This window comes from Rattus norvegicus, chromosome 12 (genome assembly GCF_021556685.1).
Source record: "Rattus norvegicus strain SHRSP/BbbUtx chromosome 12, alternate assembly SHRSP_T2T, whole genome shotgun sequence".
Taxonomy (NCBI): domain Eukaryota; kingdom Metazoa; phylum Chordata; class Mammalia; order Rodentia; family Muridae; genus Rattus; species Rattus norvegicus.
In genome coordinates, this window is record NC_141545.1 from 16,563,857 (window position 1) to 16,585,441 (window position 21,585).

The following is a 21,585-nucleotide window of genomic DNA, read 5'->3' on the forward strand; positions in this document are numbered from 1 at the left end:
AGGGCCTTGCGTTTACTAGGCAAGCGCTCTATCACTGAGCTAAATCCCCAACCCCTGCAAAGTGCTCTTTAACGCTAAGCCATCTCTCCAGTCCCATATTCTTTTAAGTTGAAAAACTGTATTTATTCATTGATTGAGTGGTACACATGTACACGTGTGTGTGTGTGTGTGTGTGTGTGTGTGTGTGTGTGTGTGTGTGTGTGTGTGTGTACTGTTGAATATCAGAGGAGAGCTTTCAGAAGTCCATTCTCCCCTATCACATGGGAAGAGAGGCTCCGTGATTGGTTGGTCTCTGGGTCAGAGGTGGGTGGAGGGGCGTGCCTTGATTATGTTAATTGATGTGGGAGGACCCAGTTTTAAAGTAGACCGTGTACTTCCCCAGTTTGGGCACTGGACTGTGTGAGCTTAGGGAAAGAGCAGAGAGCTAAGCGTGGACGCATCCATTTTCTTTCTGCTCTTGACTTTGGATGTGATGTGACCTGGCGTCTCAAGCGCCTGCCTCCGTGACCTTTTTGCAGTGATGGAAACTGTGAGCTGATTTAAACCCCTTCTTTCCTCAGTTGTTGTTTTCTTTTCTTTTCTTTTCTTTTCTTTTCTTTTCTTTTTTTTTTTTATCACAGCTGCCGAAATGAAACTGTAGGGTTTCATTTGAAATGAAATGAAATGAAATGAAATGAAATGAAGGGTATCATCGTTCTATAGTACTGGAGACCAGAGACAATAAGGAGGAAAAGAAGAAAACTATCAGATGCCACCCATCTTGCCTTTGCTTCCTGGTCCAACATGGCATGAACCATGTGATGCTCTTGATGCCTTCGCTGCTATGATGGACGGAGTCCCTCTGACATGGGGATGACTCATCTTGGCTGCCAACTTGATCATGTCTGGAGTCAATTAAAACTGAAGTTGCCGGTCACCTGCTTGAGGGCTTTTGTTATCCGATTATTTGAAGCAGGAAGACCCACACTAAATCTGGGCCACTCCTTCTAGTGGCAGCTCCACGTGAAAGGACATAGTAGAAGTTATTGCCTGCTTGCCCTCACTCTCACTGGCAAATTCGTCGAGCCTGCCGCGGAGGCGATCCTTCGCTGCTGTTAGAGCCTACTCCTTCAGGATTCCAGCATAGACGGAAGACCAGCAGCTCTCTAGGAGTTCACTGGGACTCCAGCAACAGATGAGGACTGCTGAGACATCCAGCCCTGTGGACTAGGCATCTATTGGATTCTTGGTCTTTCTACTGGGAGACAGCCATTGTAGGACCACCCAGACTACATACAGCCTATAAGCCTTTCTAATATCTTTGTCTCTGTCTCTGTCTGTCTGTCTCTCTCTGTCTGTCTGTCTCTCTGTGTGTCTATCTGTCTGTCTCTCTCTTTTTTTTTCTTTTTTTCGGAGCTGGGGACCGAACCCAGGGCCTTGCAGTTGCTAGGCAAGCGCTCTACCACTGAGCCAAATCCCCAACCCCTGTCTGTCTGTCTCTTATCCTCTCAGTTCTGTGTCTTTAGAGAACGCTGACTAAAATAGGCACTGTGAGTGAAAACAAATGTTTTTTTTTCCTTAAGGTATTTTCATGCGGTATTTTTTGTCATAGCTTTGCAGAGGTAACCAATACCCTGCAAAAATGACTATTATTCTCCATAAGGTAGGCGTTGCCCTGTAATATATTTGCAGAAGTCCTGGGCGGTCATGCAAACACACAAGGCCCCTCATGGTGACTGCTGTTCTGCGAGGATGACACCATGTGGGGTGTTAACACTTGAGCACCCCTGGATCCCAGGCAGGCTTGGAGAAGGGCTTGTAGCTGTGTGTTCATGGAGCTAATGGCTCAGGCCAGCAAGACAGAGCACAGTACAGTCAGAATCCAGACTGCAAGCTCTCTATCCTGCACCCAGCTGGGATGTGGCTTGGCTTGGACAATGCCCTGTTGGCAATCCCTCTTGATGCCTTCAGTAGTTTGTCTGTCCCTGGAGTTTTGACACTGGCTAGGCTGTTGGACGCTGTTGTATCTGTTTACTGTCCTGTGAAGACTCATGGGGCACATTTGGTGTAAATTGGGATGGAAGAAAATGGGACAGTTGGAAAAAAAAAGAAGACCCAAAGATAGCTGCAAATAATTTCCAGATTACACAGATTCACGGGGCTTCCAGTCTCCCACAGTGCCTGCCACCCAGGATGAGCTTTCAGAGCGTGTGGCTGTGATGAGACGGGCAGGGTGAGTGAGTGCGGGGAGCCAGACTTCTCATTAGAGATGCCACGTTCATCCTCCAGTTCTTCTGATTGTCAGCATCACACACACAACGCACACATGCAGATACACAACACGTGCACATATAACACAAGTACACACTCACACAAATACACAGTACATGCACCCACATACATACAAATACACAACACACAAATACATGCCACACACATGCAAATACCACAACACAAATGTACAACACAGACAACACACTCGCACCCTGCATTTATATCTATACCCATAACTATTTAATTTCTATCTTTATGTTTATCTCAGTAAGTCCATCCGTCCATCCATCCACCCATCCATCCATCTATCCATCCATTCACCCATTCATCTACCCACCCATTCATCCATCCATCCATCCATCATCCATCTACCCATCCATCCACCCATTCATCCATCCATCCATCCATCATCCATCCACCCATCCATCCACCCATTCATCTACCCACCCACCCATCTATCCATCCATCCACCCATTCATCTACCCACCCACCCATCCATCCATCCATCCATCCATCCATCCATCCATCTATCCATCCATCCATCCATCCATCCATCCATCCATCCACCCACCCACCCATTCATCCATCCATCCATCCATCCATCCATCCATCCATCCATCCATCCATCCATCCACCCATCCATCCACCCATTCATCTACCTACCCACCCACCCATCCATCCATCCGTCCATCTTTCTCCCTGGATATAGGGTTTTACTAAGCACCCCAAACTTGCCCTGCGCTTATTCTCCTCAGGCTCCTGAGTGCTAGGGTTGCAGGTGTGCGCCACCAATGCAGATGAAATGTCACTCACTGTGAAATTCTAGAAAGGAAACCAGATGGGATCTTTAACTAGGGACCTGGGGTCAGCAAAGCCCTTGCTTTGTAAGCATAGAGGACCTGAGTTGGATTCTCAAACCTGAGTTGAGCATGGTTGTGTGTTTGTAACATCTGCACTTGGGGAGCAAAGATAGTGGATTTCTGGAGCTGGCTAGCCAGCCTAGCCTAGTTGGTGAGTTCCAGGACACTGGGTAACCTTTTTTTTTTTCTTTTTTCTTTTTTTTTTTTTTTTTGGAGCTGGGGACCAAACCCAGGGCCTTCAGGCTTGCTAGGTAAGAGCTCTACCACTGAGCTAAATCCCCAACCCCTAGGTGACCTACTTCCTCTGGTTAAACCCCATTCCCCCCACCTCAACCACCTTTTTTTTTTTTTTTTTAAAGAAACAGAGTTTTTTTTTTTTTTTTTTTTTTTGTGTAGCCCTGGCTGTCCTGCAGACCAGGCTACCCTCGAACTCAGAGATCTCTCTGCTGTCAGAGTGCTGGGATTAAAGGCATGCGCGTCTCCATCACCTGACCTACCTCCTTCTTTTTTTTTTTTTTTTTTTTTTTTTGGTTCGTTTTTTTTCGGAGCTGGGGACCGAACCCAGGGCCTTGCGCTTCCTAGGCAAGCGCTCTACCACTGAGCTAAACCCCCAACCCCGACCTACCTCCTTCTTATTTCTACTTCCTAATAATGCCATTAGATTAGGAATCGATCAGGGGTTAAGCTAGTGGTGAAATCAGAACTCTCAGGATCCAGTCGCGTCTCAAAGATTGGATCCACCAGCGGGGGACCAAGCTTCGACACCAAAGCTTTTGAGGAGGGCACTTCCTATGCAAACCCTAATGATCTTTATAAATCACTCAGTCTGTAATATCCCACTGAAGCAACAGAAAGTGGACTGAGACAGCTCAGTATTCATGTGTTGGCCAGGGAGTGCTCTTGGGATTGAAGGGTTAACTAGACATGGCGAGCGAGGCAAGTGTTCCACAGCTGCTAGGTTATAACCTCAGTGATGGTTAAGGAAAGGGTTACTGTGTTTACATTCACCCCAAAGTCCCAAAGGCATCTATAATTCTACCCCAAACACGGCCAGGTCTTTACAGCAATACCTCATGATCCTGGTGCCAACTTCTGTATAAGTTTGCTTTCTGTTGCTGTGATAAAGACCATGACCAAAACAACTTACGGGAGAAAGGGTTTATTTTGGCTTATGGTCCCAGACAGAGTCCATGTCCACAGAATGGAGGCAGCAGACAGGCATGGTGGCTGAGGTAAGAGCTGAGAGTGGACACCTCGAGCCTTAGGCACAAAGCAGAGAGAGCGAACTGCAGGTAGGGTGAGGTTTTTCATTCCCCAAGCCCACCTCTGGTGACACACTCCCTCCAGCAAAGCTACACTTCCCAAACCTCCCCAAACAGTACCATCAAGCTGGGACCAAGTGTTCAAATGACTATGAGGGACATTTTTATTCAACCCACCACACGAGACTGAATCATTCATTTTAGATCTGCTTCATACCGTAACAGGGTGCTGGTGGTCAGTGTGGCCAGGAGACACAATCATTCAAGCATGCATAATGCAAGCCACAGAAAAGGGGCTGGGTTCAGCTCAGCAGTAGAGTCCCTGCCTAGAATCCCCCAGTGAGGGACTGGGGGGCGTGGCTCAGTGGTACAGCCCCTGCCTAGAATCCCCCAGTGAGGGGCTGGGGGGCATGGCTCAGTGGTACAGCCCCTGCCTAGATCCCCCAGTGAGGGGCTGGGGGTGTGGCTCAGTGGTAGAGCCCCTGCCTAGAATCCCCCAGTGAGGGGCTGGAGCGTGGCTCAGTGGTAGAGCCCCTGCCTAGAATCCCCCAGTGAGGGGCTGGGGGTGTGGCTCAGTGGTAGAGCCCCTGCCTAGAATCCCCCAGTGAGGGGCTGGAGCGTGGCTCAGTGGTAGAGCTCTTGCCTAGAATCCCCCAGTGAAGGAATAAGGGCATGACTCCTGCTAGCATAATGGGCCCTGGATTCTATCTCTAGCCATGCAGAAGGCTTTTTCCTAAGCCACAGAAAGTCAGGGATTTTCTTTCTGGCTCAGACGCACACCCCACAGCTTTCTGGAATCCCCGTGCCTACTTCTGGCTCCCTTAGCTTGATGGACATAGGTGGTCACGCCAAGGCTTTGAACTGCTCCCACATGAGGCCCGGGTCCCCACTCATGTTTTCAGGGACATCCGGTCCCTTTCGAGTGCTTTAGGAAGTAGCGGTGTGGGAGGGAGGCAGGGTGCGCTGTGCAGGCGGGTGCTTTGCCCTACTTTCTCCCAGCTCGCTCCGGCTCAGGCTGCAGCCCAGGGACCTAGGGAGCTTGTGATCTGCCTGCTGCCAGAAGCCACTCTTGTCTTCACCCTAGTTTTTACCTCCTGTGGGTTTCAGTTACCAGCTTGTGGCCTGGAAATGGGAAGTCAGTGACCCTCATAGCCCATCTTGGGGGGTATCATGGTTGTCATGGAGATGGTTTTTCTCTCAAGCCTTTGTGTCTTTGTAGGGGACGGCCTGCCAGGCAGAGTTCCAGGCTGGAACATGGTCTCCGCCAAGAGAGAGATCCAACTTGGCCACAACAGTCACAGTAACCCACATGTGATGTGCTTGGTGTTCCCCACAGGCTGAACTCTGTGTAGGTCCTCTATGGAAGGGGAAGCTAAGGCCACCTGCTCTGGACGGCCATTGCTATGGACAGCTGGTGGTGCTGGCCCTGAATTTGCACTAACGTATAACAATGCTTTCACTGTCAAAAAGCCTGCATGCATAAACACTCGCACATGTTACCACATGTGTGAGGGGATCAGATGGCAACTTTTGGGGCTCGGCTTTCTTCTTCTGCTATGTGGGTGCCAGAGGTTGAACTCAGGTTGCTGGGGCTTTGTGACAACCACCTTTACCTGCTGAGCCATCGTGCCAGCCCTTGCATTTTTGGTTTTGAAACAGGGTCTCATGTGACCCTGGCTGGCCTTGGACTGGGTAACTAAGGATGACTTTGAACTCCTGACACTTCTGCTGGCTTCCTCTCCCGAGTGGTGGGTTTATAGACAGGCACCACCACACTCAGTTTTAACACAGAGCTGGGAACAAAACTCAGGGCTTCTTCATGTCAGCTAGCCAAATGCTAGAGAATTTAGTTACATTCTGAGTCCCCAAAGCAACTCTTTTTTCCCCTTTTTTTCCATTTTTCATGTGTATGTGAATGCACGGTTTTGCATCTGGCTGAGCTCAAGTGTGTGCATGTGTGTGCATGCATGAGTACGTTTGCATGTGTGAGTGTATGAGTGTGTGCATGTGTTATGTGTGCATGAGTGTATGTGTGTGTGTGCATTGTTATGTGTGCATGAGTGTATGTGTGTGTGTGCATGTGTTATGTGTGCATGAGTGTGTGTGCATTGTTATGTGTGCATGAGTGTGTGTGTGTGCATGAATGTGTGTATGTGTTTGTGTGCATGTGTTATGTGTGCATGAGTGTGTGTGTGTGTGTGTGTGTGTGTGGCTAATGTTGTGAATTATACTCTACTTCTCTTTCACTTTTATTCAATGAGGCAGGGTCTCTCCATCAAACCTAGTACTCCAATACAGGTCGTCTTGCTGGGTGCATTGCTCTGGGGATTCTGTCTCTTGACTCTTGAGACTAGAATTGCAGGCATATCACCATACTTACCTGGTTTTTACTTCAGTTTCTGGAGATGCGTATTCTGGGCTTCATGTTTTCATGGCAAGGCACTTTTAATTGTTGAGCGATCTCCTCAGCTTCTAAGAGGATTTTTTTTAAAAAATTTATTTAGTTTTTACATTTTGTATGTGTGAGCATGTGTGAATTTATACAGCTTCCTGGGGGAGACCAGCAGAAAGCATTAGAGCCTCCCCAAAGCTGGAGTTACAGGATGCCTGTGAGGCACCTAACATGTGAGTGCTGGGAACCAAATGTGGTGTTATGTAGCAGTTTCTTCCCAGGTTGAAACCGTCCATCTTGGATGGAAAGCTGCTTTAAGATACAGTATGTTAAAGGGGGAGGTCTACCATTTTGCGGGTAGCTTGCTAAGCTCAGGAAGTAAACAACTCAGTAGCTTCAGGAAGTTCCTGAAACTGACCAGATTCACTAAGACCCTCCCTCTTCCAGTATTTCTAAGCAGTAAGAACCGCTGAACCACTCTCGGACATGTTCTTTAGAAGAGGCTGGGGCCAACTGGGTTGTCTGAATACTAATCAGGCTGGGCAGCGAGCTCTAGATTTCCCTGATCCATGCTGGGGTTAGCTTTAGTGATACAGCTGGCTTTGAGTCATTTCTACTCCTGTAAATAACCCCTCACCCATATTTCTATAATCAACTGCAGTAAAACATACTGGTTCACTAAGCTGGACTTTGGTGGCATTCTTACTTTGGTTTGACATCAGTTCTTATCTGGGTGAGGAGAACTTTTTCACATCTCTCCAAGAATAGTGCAACTCAACACGTGGATCCTCTGCAAGAGAATCAGGTGCTTTTAACTGCTGAGCCATCTCGGCAGCCTCCACAAAGCAAGGCTTTATGGGCACAATTTGTCCCACGAGACAGGAACATCTAGCAGATGTCAGAATGGTTGTGCGGTCATTGTCAGGGCCTTCTGTCTTCCTTCAAACCCTCAGGCATCTGGTGGAAAGGAGGCAAAAATATCTCAAAGGTGAAAGGTAGTTTCTTGTCTATAGGTCTGTCTGCTCCAGACCTTGGTAGGCAGCTCCACCCATCACTAGGGTCCATTCACCTTTGCCCACCTCGCCCATACCCTGGTAGGTCCTGGACCTTCTCAATGCACTTGCTTTCCTCCACGTTCAGCAGTAGCTTTCAAGGATCAACCTCCCAAGCACAAAGGGAACTGGTTTCTGGGAGTTGGGTTTAATGGCCCTACTTACAATCCCCTCCTTATTGCCCTGGCCGTGAAGGAGGGGATTGTACGTAAACACAGAGGAAAGATTACAGTCCTTCATATAGTTCCAGGCCAGTTTGTATCTTAGGGGCAGCCTGGGTGTTTATTAGCCATGTGACCTTGCCTGCTCTGAGGCTCATCCACTTCCTCTGAGTCCTCTTGAGAGTGTGCCTATGTCCTTGAATGGCAGTAAGCTAATGAGATGGGATAATAAAGAGGTGGATGTGATTAGAGCTCGAATATGCATTTATAAATGTGACTAATGGGCTGGTGAGATGGCATAGTGGGTAGAGGTGCCCGCTGTCAAGTCGGATTCTATACCCGGGACCCACGTGGTGAAGGGAGAGCCAGCTTCTATGAGCTGGGCTCTGACACAGCGTGTGCGCACCAGTGCACACACATAAACACATGCATGCACACACATGCACACACGCACACATGTGCACATACCAATGCAATTTAAAAAGTGTCACTGATAATTCCACATGGGCGGGTCTGTGCGCGGCTGCATACTGTACCTGAGAAGTGGGTCCTTGAGACTTGTCTCGGGTAGATACCCATCAGGCAGACCTTGCGCTGGAGAGATGGCTCAGTGGGTAAAATGGCTGCGGTATAGGTGCAAAACCCGAGTTCGACTCCTAGAAACCATGTAGAGAGTCTGTGTGTGGTGGTGCCTGCTTGGCAATTCCTGCTACGAGGAGGCAGACACAGGGAGACGCCTGGGGCTGAATGGCCAGCCCTTGGAGCTAGAGTGATTGGCAGTTACGAGCCATCCAGTATGGAGGCTGGGGACCAAACTTGGGTAACTTGGGTCTTCTGGATGAGCAGTACCTGCTCTTAACCATGGGGATGACTCTCTAGATCTTTCATACTGGTTCGTGTGTGTGTGTGTGTGTGTGTGTGTGTGTGTGTGTGTGTGTGTGTGTGTGTGTGAAGGTTCCAGACTCCCTGGAACTGGATTTACAGACAGTTGTGAGCTGCCAAGTGGGTGCCGAGAATCGAACCCTGGCCCTGTTAACCAGCCAGTGCTCTTTTTTTTTTCTTTTTCTTTTTTTTGGAGCTGGGGACCGAACCCAGGGCCTTGTGCTTGCTAGGCAAGCGCTCTACCACTGAGCTAAATCCCCAACCCCCAGCCAGTGCTCTTAACCGCTCACAATTCTCTCCAGTCCCATATTGGGGGGGGGACTTCTTTTTGAGACAGGTTCTCATGTAGCGTTGGGTGGTCCCAAATTCACTGTGTAACTGAGGGAGGCTTTGAAATCCAGGTCCGCCAGCCTCTTCACCCAAGTGCTGGGGTTACAAAAACTCAACCTCACCTTGTTCCACACATCGAAAATCATGAAACACAATATGAAAAAAAAAAAAACAAAACCAAACAAACCTGATTTCATCTGCAGGGATAGAGGACACTTGACATTTGGGGATGCCCACCTGTGTTTCTTGGGAAGGCCTCTGTTCTGCCTGGTTGCACATTGCGGGAGCCATCTGTGTGAGCGTCTGTCCCCTTGGCCTGCAGCAGGGACCGCGTCCCATTCATCTTTCTTATGCTCCCAGTAGCAGTTAGCGTTAGTAAGGGATACAGGCAGAGAGGCGTAGCTGTTGCTCTCCTACAGAAAAAGCACTGCCCTGGGGGGAAGTCCCAGGCCCTTGGCAACCTCATTATCACGCCCAGGAAACCCATCTTGTAACCAGTGTGATCACCATGCATCTGGCTAGCACGCTTCACCGGCCTTGCTCCTTCCCCAGCTGTGAAATCAGAAGTCGGTTTTCTCCTCCTCCTTAACTTCTGCTGACAGCTCAAGAATCCCGTGATTTATACGATTAATATGAAAAGCAGCAGCGTTCTTCTGTTAATATATTATTCATTTCACTGCTGATCTATTCTCCCCACACCCAGCTCCGTGAGTCAGTTCCCCCTCCCTGCTACTTTTAATAGAGCTGCATTTTAAATGGCGGGAACAGTACATTAAACATGTATAAGATGTAATCTCATTTAGAATGCTCTCTTCCAGCAGATCCGCCTCATAAGCATAAACACAACAATGTCGTCTCCCCTTCTAGCGGGAGGCCACCCAGGTTGGGGTGGGGGTGGGGGTGTACAGCTGGGAGCAGTCTGGCTCTAATTAAGGAACCTGCTAACTTTCGATGTGAGCCTCCTTCTCTTGGCCGAGGAGCATCAGCTCGGTAGAGGCTCTGTCCACTCTTTTTTTTTTTTTTTTTTTTTTTTTGGTTCTTTTTTTTCCCCCCGGAGCTGGGGACCGAACCCAGGGCCTTGCGCTTCCTAGGCAAGCGCTCTACCACTGAGCTAAATCCCCAACCCCGCTCTGTCCACTCTTGATAAGCCTTCAGTCCCTGCCAGCCAAGCCCACAGTCGAGAGCTAGTCTTGGGGTAGAGGAAGGAGGGGATGCTCGCCAGGAGTGGGACTCTACTTTTTGATTTAAGTAAAAGGCACTCTGCAGCAGGGACTGGTGATACAGGTCTCTCATCCAAGGTACATGGGTTGATGCAAGAGGATACAAGAGGATTGGGGTGTGGCTCAGTGGTAGAGCCCCTGCCTAGAATCCCCCAGTGAGGGGCTGGGGGCATGGCTCAGTGGTAGAGCCACTGCCTAGAATCCCCCAGTGAGGGGCTGGGGTGTGGCTCAGTGGTACAGCCCTTGCCTAGAATCCCCCAGTGAGGGGCTGGGGGCGTGGCTCAGTGGTAGAGCCCCTGCCTAGAATCCCCCAGTGAGGGGCTGGGGGCGTGGCTCAGTGGTAGAGCCCGGGCCTAGAATCCCCCAGTGAGGGGCTGGGGTGTGGCTCAGTGGTAGAGCCCCTGCCTAGAATCCCCCAGTGAGGGGCCGGGGGCGTGGCTCAGTGGTAGAGCCCGGGCCTAGAATCCCCCAGTGAGGGGCTGGGGTGTGGCTCAGTGGTAGAGCCCCTGCCTAGAATCCCCCAGTGAGGGGCTGGGGTGTGGCTCAGCCTCTGCTATAGAGCCTCTGCCTATCACGCTAGGTTCAATCCCTGGCACTTTGAATAGTTTCAGTCTTTTTGCTTGTTTGTTTGTTTACTTGAAATTAAATCTTATTGAAGTTCCCAGGATGCATTTGTAATCCTCCATCCCATTCTCTCAGGTTCTGGGATTATAGGTGTGCACCACTAGTCCTGGCTCGTAACTAATAGGTCATAAATCCAACCTGGTTTGTCAAGGATTTCCTCACAAGCAATTGTTGCTTGTGAGTCCTCCTGCACCGTTGCTAGAGAAGAAAAGGAGGAGAAGAGAAAGAGGAATATAAGGATAAGGGGCGGGGAAAAGAGGAAGATGACATGGAGTGTGATGGCTAATAACGGGACTGGAATCAACTCAAACCTAAGCTTCTAGGCACACCTGTGAAGGATTTTCTTGATTAGATCATTTGAGGTAGGAAGACCCGTCCTAAATCTGGGCCACCCTTTCTGGTGGCATCCCCACATAAAGGACATGGAAGAAGGAAGCTTTTGCCTTTTGCCTACTTGTTCTCACTCTTGCTGGCAAGTCCACCCATCCTGCTGCTGATGCTTTGCTTCTCGGGTGTAAGAATTGACTTCTTCTGGATCCCAACGCAGATTGAAGTCCAGCAACTCTGAAGACTTCCCCAGGACTCCAGCATCAGATTGGACATCCAGTCTCATGGCCTGAACAATTACCAGATCCTGGACCTGTCCATCAGAAGGCAGCCACTGTTGGACTACTCAGACCACACACTGTAAACCACTCTAATAAATCTGTCTGTCTGTCTGTCTGTCTGTCTGTCTGTCTGTCTATCTATCTATCTATCTAATCTATCCATCTACCGTCCAGTATCTATCCATCTACCCATCTATCATTTCTCTGTCTGTCTGTCTATCTGTCCATCCATCCTACCAATTCTGTTCCTTTATAGAGCCCTGGCTAATATGATGAGGAAGGGCAGGAGGAGGATGAGAGGCAAGAGGAAGAGGAAGAGGAAGAAGAAGAAAAACATCAAGAGAAAGAGGAAAGAAGAGGAGGAAAAAAGAAGGAAGAGAATCTACTCTCATGGGCTGTCACCCATGCTGGTGGGCTTTCGGTGACTCAGCTACCTTTGAGTCACCCATCCTCACGGGAGTCCCCTAAATAACTCCCTAGTTCACCAGGCTAGACTAAGGAAGTCATCTTGGTCTTCTCTGGGCGCAGGGGAAGTTAACGCAGTAGCTACACAGGCTGGCCTTGCATCCACAGTGCTCCTGCCTCACCGAATACTGGAATTACATATATGCATCACCACACTAGGCTCATTCCTGTGTGTTTTAATCTATTTGGGCAATAAAAAATTTAAAAATCTAGAAACTCCTTGGGAGAATGATATTGGGAAAAGATTGAGGGGATGAATAGGACCAGATTGTCTTTTTGCCCATAGTGGCGGAAAGGTCTCTGCACTCACAGATAAACACCAGGGGAACCGGGAATGTCACATACAAAGGAAGGGATGTTACCTGTTACCTGCCCTGAGAGCAGGGAGGGATTCATAGCCTGGCGACCTCTGAGCTGTCTGAGTAGCTAAGGCCACCTCCTCCAGAGCTATTCTCAGCTTTCTCAGTCAGTCTATAGAACCCATCCATGAGAGAGTGTCACGTGTACTTTACAAAGAGTTTCAACGTAGTCATGTAAAATCTTGATTTAGCTTACTTTGGGAGATTGAGTTAATTATCACCAGGAAAGTTTTCACCAAACTGCGCTATTCTTTTTTTTTTTTTCTTTTTTTTTTGGAGCTGGGGACCGAACACAGGGCCTTGCGCTTGCTAGGCAAGTGCTCTACCACTGAGCTAAATCCCCAACCCCAAACTGCACTATTCTTAAATATGCCTAAAATAAACTACTTGAGGTCAGGCTCCTGAAGCATGAACCAAGCCAACACCAGTGACTGAACTGTGTTGGACTAACCACCCTCTTGCCTCCGGTAGATAGCTATTCTGCTAGCCCTGGTGGTCAGACACTCTTGCACTTGCCCATATCTTTATATTTTAAAACTGCGTGCATATATGTGTATGTGTATATGCATGTATGGATTGAGTGTGTGTGTATGCATTCATGCGTGGTGTGTGTGTGTGTGTGTGTGTGTGTGTGTGTGTGTGTGTGTGTGTGTGAATTTAGTATCTATAGAGGTCAGAACAGAACATCAGGTCCCCTGGAACATTTGTGAGCTGCCTGACATGGGGGCTGGGAACTGAACTCAGGTCCTCTGCAGAAGCAGTGTGTGCCTTCCTACCACAGAGTCATCTCTCTGGGCTCCTGTATTTCTTCTTCTCTACTTCCTGTCTATCATGACATAGGTTGGATTGTCCCACCATCCTCTAGCAGCCGTGATGGATGAAACCTTTTGAAACCGTGAGCCAACGTAAATCCCTCCTCCTCCTTAGTTATTCTGAGACATGTTGGTCACAGCTACACAAAAGTAATTAAAAACCCTTACAGTGTACTTCATGTAGAAGAAGGGCCAGTCTCTCAGAAAAGTAATTCTCTCAAAGCAGTGGCTTGGGACTCTCTGCACAATGGCACTTTATGAACCAGTAATAAATCTTTTAGTATGGAGACAGGAGCAAGCAGTTCAGGCTTCAAAGGTGGCCAAACTAGGAGAAAGTAATAAAGTCTTTTGGCTCTCTCGGTGCCCATGTCTGGCTGATTGGTGCTGCTGTTAATGGACAATTTATAGCCCTGGGTTTAGGACAAAATTTGGGGAGTTTACAAGGACTTTTTCCCCCCTATGCGAGTCTCTGCTCTTCAATCAGACACACGAGAGAGAAAATCCCCCTGAATCTTAACTTCTTTAGATTACTGAGACATACTGGGTTTTCTTCAGATCGCGTCTTTCGCCCACATCACAGCTTCCCATGGGGCAGTTGACCATGTGGCTTTATGCTTGGTGGCAGAGTGTCTGGCCATGCTGTTCTGCAGTAACTGAGTACAAGGAGCCACGTGGCTGTGCTAGCCAGCCCCGTGTTGCTGTAACAAAGAAGCCGAGATAGTCAGCTTATGATGAGGAATGGTTTATCTTGGCCACAATTGTAGAGATGGTTCATGGCCAATAGATTTTGTTGCTTTTGAACCTATAGTGAAGCAGATTATCACTGAGGGAGCCCGTGGGAGCCACGCTATTCACTGCATAGGGGCCAGAGTGTGAAACAAAAAGAAAGACGTGGGGGCCAGTCTTAATGGCCTTTCCTTCCTTCTTTCCTTCTTTCCTTCTTTCTTTCCTTCCTTCCCTCCCTCCCTCCCTCCCTCCTTCCCTCCCTCCCTCCTTTTTAGGCATAGTCATGCTATGTAGTCCAAAATAATTCAAAGCTCACCACGTAGCCCAAGCTGGCCCCAAACTTGAACTTCCCATGCTCCAGTCTTCTGAATACTTGAATGATGTGCATACAACATGCTGGGCTTCAAAATCTTCAATGATCTGAGGCTGCCCAGCCAGCACCCCTCCTTCTAGAAATTTCCACTATCTCCCAATGATGCCAACTTGACGACTCTGTCTGTAGCACACTAGCCTTTGGGGGAAAAGCAACACACTTGTGACTGCAGCAGTAGCCTTTGGCAGAGCATGTCCTCTCCAGACAAGCTAGTTTCCTTTTGGGTGGACTGCGGTTGCTGATAGCAAGATTCCTATCCCAAAGGACTGTGGGAGGAATGTTTACTGTATGGGGCCTGGCACTTAGATTGTAGCTCAACAAGTCATCTGGGTGACATGTCCCTCCTCTGAGAACCTGGCTGGCATGGCAGTACCTGGTGGTTTGGAAAAGATGAATCTGCCTTTTAATATCTCCCTCCTCTCTCTCTCTCTCTCTCTCTCTCTGTCTCTCTCTCTCTCTCTGTCTCTCGTCTCTCTCTGTGTGTCTGTTGTGTTGTGTGTGTGGTGCATGTGTATGTGTCTGTTGTGGGATGCATATGTGTGTGTTGTTGTGTGTTGTATGTGTGCTACATGTGTATGTATGTTGTGGTATGCATATGTGTGTGTGTTGTGTTGTGTGTGTGTGTCTGTTGTGGTATGCGTGTGTGGTGTGGTATGTTGTGTGTGCTACATGTGTATGTGTGTCTGTTGTGGTATGCATATGTGTGTGTGGTGTATTGTGTGTGTGTGGTACATGTGTGTGTGTATCTGTTGTCAGATACATATGTGTGTGTGTTGTGTGTGTTGTATTGTGTTGTATGTGTGCTACATGTGTGTGTCTGTTGTGGGATGCATATGTGTGTGTTGTTGTGTGTGTTGTGTTGTATGTGTGCTACATGTGTGTGTTTGTTGTGGTATGCATATGTGTGTATGGTGTGTTGCGTGTGTATGGTGCATGTGTGTGTCTGTTGTGGTATGCATATGTGTGTGTGGTGTGGTGTGTGTGTGTAGTGCATGTGTGTGTGTCTATTGTGGTATGCGTATGTGTGTGTGGTGTTGTGTGTGTTGTGTTGTATGTGTGCTACATGTGTGTGTTGTCTGTTGTGGTATATGTGTGTTTGGTGTGGTATGTATGTGAGAGTGTGTGTGGTGCGTGTACCATGGCACATGTGTGGAGGTCAGAGGACAGTTCAGATGTCACTCTTTGCCTTCTGCTTCTTTTTTCTTTTTTTTTTTGGGGGGGGGGAACACAGTCTTCCTTCCACTGTTTGCTGATGTTCTGCATATGCCAGGCTAGCTGGCCTGTGAGTTTTCAGGGACTCCCCTGTGTCTGCCTCCCAGCACACAGGAGCACTGAGATGTGCTCTCCCACATCTGGCTGTATGTGGGTTATAGGGATCTCCACCCGGGTTCTTATGCTCGCACAGCGAGTGCTCTACCCAGTAAGCCATCACCCCGACCAGGAAAGGGTTATGACCTGGGTAGGAAACAATGCTGTGGCCAGTGAGCCTGCCTTGGCAGCTGACTTTCCCACCCAAGGTGACCCGGGTGATGTGGTCTTTGCTCGGCATGGGCCCTATGAGTGACTCTTCCCACCCATCCCCCTGCTGAGCGGGGGGGGGGGGAAAGGATTATGGAAAGGAAGGTTCTTCACTCTCTACCTTCCCAGTCCTGTGTGGCCCTACTGTGCCACTCTGGGCAAGTCCCCATATTGTCACAGAACCCTAGGGCAAATTGGCTCTGTAGCCCGTGACTTAGAACTGATTTAACCTCCTGCTGCTGCTAAGAGGCTCCACGCTGGGGACGGCAGAGGTGGATCAGTGGTTAAGAGCAGTCGCTGCTCTTGCAGAGGGCCCAGGTTCCATTCCCAGCATCGACAGGGCAGCTCATAGCCGTCTGTAAGTTCTAAGGCGGTGGTTCTTAATATGTGGGGGTCGAGTGACCTTTTCACAGGACTTGCATAATGTACATTATGATTCACAACCACAGAAAAATTACAGTCTTGAAGTAGCAACAACATAATTTTATGGTGGGGTCGCCACAACACGAAGACCTGTATTAGAGGGTGGCAGCATTAGAAAGGTTGAGAACCACTGGTCTAGGGGATCTGATGCCCCCTCCTGGCTTCTGAGAATATGGAATACACGTGGTACAGACAAAATACCCATATACATAAAAATAAAGAGGAAATTGTTTTAATTGAAAAAAAAATCTTTAAAAAAAGCTACATGCAGAAGAAATAGCTGTCAGCAAACTTAGTGGCAAAGGATTTCTGGTCTCTAACGGGGTGGAAGGCCAGGCATGGTGATACATGTCTTTCCTCTTGGCATTTGAGGCAGAGGCAGAGAAGCAGAGGCAGAGGCAGAGGCAGGGGCAGAAGCAGGGGCAGGGGCAGGGGCAGAGGGGTAGAGGGGCAGGGGCAGGGGCAGAGGGGCAGAGGGGCAGAGGGGCAGAGGGGCAGAGGGGCAGAGGGGCAGAGGCAGAGGCAGAGGCAGAGGCAGAGGCAGAGAGATATCTTTGTGAATTCCAGGTCAGATGGGAATATTTATACAGTAAGCCCCAGGATAGCCAGGGCTCTCTCTCAAGAGAAAAATAAAAGATGAATGCTAGAATATTCCACCTATGAGGAGGGCTTAGAACACAGGGCAGAGTGCTGGGAGCCAGGCTGAGGAGAGAAATGGAGAGTTAATGTTGAATGGGCAGAGTTTCGGTTAGGGAGGATGGGAACATTTAGGAGATGGACAGAGGCGATGGGTTCATCAAAGTGTGAGTGTATCTATCATGGCTAAGCTGTGCAGTAAAAAGTGGAACCAACAGCAACATTTGGTGTGTGTGTGTGTGGGGGGATATAGGGGAGGATGTAGCTCAGTGGTAGAGCCCCTGCCTAGAATCCCCCAGTGAGGGGCTGGGGTGTGGCTCAGCAGTACAGGGCTTAGTAAGCACAAGACCCTCAGTACCATCTCCAGGAATCTCCTTCACTGTAAACGATAACTCTTGTTAAGTTTATTGCATATTGATACATACAAATCTAAAGAAAAAGCAGCTCAGAAGTGATGACAGTTAGGACCCTAAGTGGCTGTCCCTTCCTTCATGTGCCTGGGTCTACCCACATGTAGCTATGCCCAGAACCCGGTATTGTGTGGGCCTGCTCTGGGTCTGACAGAGCACCCACTTTTTCTCACTAAATCACCAGGCAAAACAGCCCCAGGCACCTGTCATATGAGATTAAATTCTCAGTCCAGAGTCCTAGGCAGACATGGGGCTGAGGTCACATAAACAAGCCAAGGGACTCAGTGCTTTTGTGTCTTATCATGCTAGAGGCTGACAGGCAATGTGAAGCCCACAGACCTCACTCTGCTCAACTGGAGACAGAGTGGTCAGAGTAGGGGACACTAGGTCTGGGTAGAGAGCTCTGGGGACCAGATGTGGCCAGAGGAATAGACAAGATTCATTTTTAGGTTCATGGAACTGTGTGTATGTATGCACACATGCACATGCACATGTGTGTGTATGTGTGTTGTGTGGTGTATATGTGTGTGATCATTTGTACGTGGTATGTGTGGTGTGTATGTGTGTATGGTTTGTGTGTATGTGTGTGTGTGGTGTTTGCATGTATATGGTATGTGTGTTTATGCATGTGTGTGTATGTGGTGTATGTGTATGTATGTGTGTGGTGTATGTGTGTGGGTGTATATGTGTACATGTATATGTGTGCATGTGTATGTGTGGTAGGTGTTATGTATATGGTGTGTATGTGTGTGTATATGTGTGTGGTGTATGTGTGTGTATGTGTTTGTGGTGTGTGTATATATATATGGTGTGTATGTGTGTATGGTGTGTGTATGTGTGTGGTATATGTGTTTGTGGTGTGTGCATGTGTATGGTACATGTGTGAGCATGTGTATGTGGTATCTATATATGTACGTGTGATGTTTGTATGTGTATGGGTGGTGTGTGTGTGTGTGTGTGTGTGTGTGTGTGTGTGTGTGTGTGTACACCATTGTCATGATACAGGTGTGGAGGTTGTGGACAACTTTTGGGAGTTTTTGGGTTTTTTTTCTTTTTTTTCTGGAGCTGAGGACTGAACCCAGGGCCTTGTGCTTTCTAGGCAAGCGCTCTACCACTGAGCTAAATCCCCAACCCCAGGAGTTGTTTTGGCCACCTTGAGTTTCAGGGATCAAACTCAGACCATCAGGTAAGCTACTGAGCCCTCTGTCTCCGTGGCCATGTTTGTTTTGAGGCAGTATCTCTCACAGGCCTAGAACTCACTAAGTAGGCTAGGCAGTCCCATCAGTGAGTAGCAGGGATATGCCTGTCCCCCCCCTCCCCTGGGTTGAGATCACAGGAACATGCCCCCATGGCCAACTCCCTTAACATGGCATCTGGGCATGAACTTAGGTCCTATGTTTGCAAGGCACACAATCAATCGGTTCCCTAGCCCTACATGCCTGTGTTATGGTCCAGCTGGGTAGAACAGGTGGGAAGTGGAGGAGGGGTGCACCATCATCACACACTGCAGCTTCTTCATCACCATGACAACACAAGACCAGCTGTATCCCAGGTACAGGCGTTTGAATCCTTCATGACCAACTTGGTACCATGCCTGGGTTACGAAGGCTCAGTGTGGTTGGGATTGGCTCAGGGTCACACAGCAGGTGGAAGGCAGGCCTAGAAGGTCACAGCAGGTTGTCTAGGCATGTGGGGTGGCCTCCTGAGGGACTCCTGGCTGACAGGGGGAGAGAAGAAGAATAGAGTCCCCTCCTGTTGCAGGTGCGGCTGGATGGGGACTGATTGTTATCTGCTCTGGCAACAAGCCAGGGCTGGGACTACAGGTGCTATCACCATGGAAACTCCAAGTCAGGGCCATACTTAGCAGAGCCAAGTGTGCCAGAGGCTCTAAGGGCTTCTAGTCTGCCAATGGGAAGGACAGCTCCTGGCACAGCAACATCTCCTTGGGACTCATTAGTGTAGTGCAATGGCAGGAACGGGGGAGGGGTGCACGAAGGGGAGGAGGAAGATAAATAACTAACGACACGGCTTTGGGGATGGCTTTTGGGGATGCCAGGCCCAGATCATAAGAACTGAGAGGTCTTTCCTGCCAACTAACCTAATGTACTGTGTACTCAAACTAAAAGGCCGAGTTGCCGTGGGGAATATAGCACAGACATGGCTTTCTCTGTGTGTGCGTGTGTGTGTGCACATGAGTGTGTGCATGCAAGTATATGTGGGTGTGTGCATGTGCGCACGTGTGTGTGACGTGTGCATTGTGTGTGCGAGTGTGTGCATGCAAGTGTGTGTGGGTGTGTGTGCATATGTGTGTGTGCACATGTGGTTGAACCTGTGTATGAGTGGGGTGTGGTGTGTGTGGTGTGTGTGTGCATGTGCATGTGTGATGTATACATGTGCGTGTGCGAGCATGTGTGTGCGAGTGAGGTGTGCATGTGTGTGTGCGCGTGGTATGTGGTGTGCGTGTGAAGGCCAGTGTTCCTGCAGTGCTGGACACCACAATTGTTTTCTTTTTTTGGTGCGGAAAGTCTCTCACTGGCCTGGAACTTGTCCAGTAAGCTAGGCTGGCTGGCCAGCAAGTCCCAAGGAACCACTTGTCTTCACCACCAGTGCTGGGACTACAAGAGCACACGTGGTGGAGAGGAGAGCTTCATGAAAGAGCGAAGTCCAAAGGGTTAGGAAAAGGGAGAGATACAAAGAGGGAGGAAAGGGGAAAGTATGTGTTTCTGAGCGAGTAGAGAAGCAGGCAGACGTAGGAAGCTGCATGGCTGTGTTCTGTAAGGCACTCCGCTTCAGGGTGGGGATTCTTCCCAGGAAAAGTACATTATGTCAGTAAAAGGCTAATTATTCCTCCTACCCTTCCTGAGAGGTAGTCCTGTGACCAGTGATTGGCTGGTTAATCCAGTTAACTGGATTCACTTTAAAATCTTTATATGAGTCTTGCCTTCATGGTGTCTGTGCACCATATGTGTATCTGGTGTCCAAGTAGGCCAGAAGAGGGCGCCAGATCCCCTGCAACTGAAGCTACAGACGGTTGTGGACTCCCATGTGGGCGTGGAAACCAAACCAGATTCCTGGGCTAGAGCAGAAAGTGCTTTTAACTGCGAAACCATCTCTCCAGCCCCTCATCTGATTAACTCTTAAGGGAGGAGACCTGTCATGCCTGCACCCAGAGGCTGAGAGCCATCGGCGTTCTCTGGGTGAGTTCTCAACGCTACTCTAACACTATAAAGTCCCCAGAGTGGTGAGAGTCATAGAGACGCAAAGAATCAGGGGTTCCAGGGCCTGTGGAGGGAAAAGCAAGTTAGCGTTTTAACAGGTTGAGTCTCACTTTAGCAAATCAGAAAAGGTTTTGGGGACTCTGGTCCACAATCAAGTGAGGATGCACAGCGCCCTGGACTGCTCGCATCAGAGGGTTGAGACTGGCTCAACTGGTACTCAGTTGGTAGCACGCTCCTTAACTGTGGGCTTTTCCACCTGTGCCCCAGTCCCCAGATAACGACTCAGAGGCCTATTTAATTAGGAATAAGTGCCCAGGCCACGAGCTAGGCTGGTTTCCCGACTTATCGATCCGTTTATTCTAACCTGAGTTCAGCCACATACACGGCTGGTTCTTCTCCCCACTTTCATGTGTCTCACTTCCTCAGAGATCAGACGGCCTGACTGCTTCCCAGAGTTCCACTCGCTCTGCTGGATGTCCCGCCTTCTAATCCTGCCTTCAGATTATTGGCTGTCAGCTCTTTATTGACAGGTGATGCTTCCACACGCTACACCAGATGTTCTGTCTCTACTTCTCCTAGCATGCGCCAAGTGCAATCCACAGCCTTCACAAAAACCCGGCATCTTGACTCACGCCTGTAACCCTAGCATTTAAAAAGGAGGGAGGAGGTTCAGGATATTATTCAGGTCAAACTAAATTTGGCCAGGCTAAGAGAAACTTGATGTGAGCCAAGCCTGTGTGCACGTGTGTTCATTAAAGTCAGTCACATGAGGCTTAGCCTTAGGAAGAGTGGCCGGCCGGGCAGTGTCATGCGCTCTTGTAATCCCAGCACAGGAGGCTGGGGACAAGAGGGAATCCCACATCCTACCTCTCTCATCCTACTGATTTCTCTCAGCATTATATGCTCCAAGTCCTCTCACGCTTACTTAACTGGATGTGTATGTGTGTGTGCCTAAGTGTATGTATGTGCACCTCATGTGCACAGCGCCCTGCGGAGGTCAG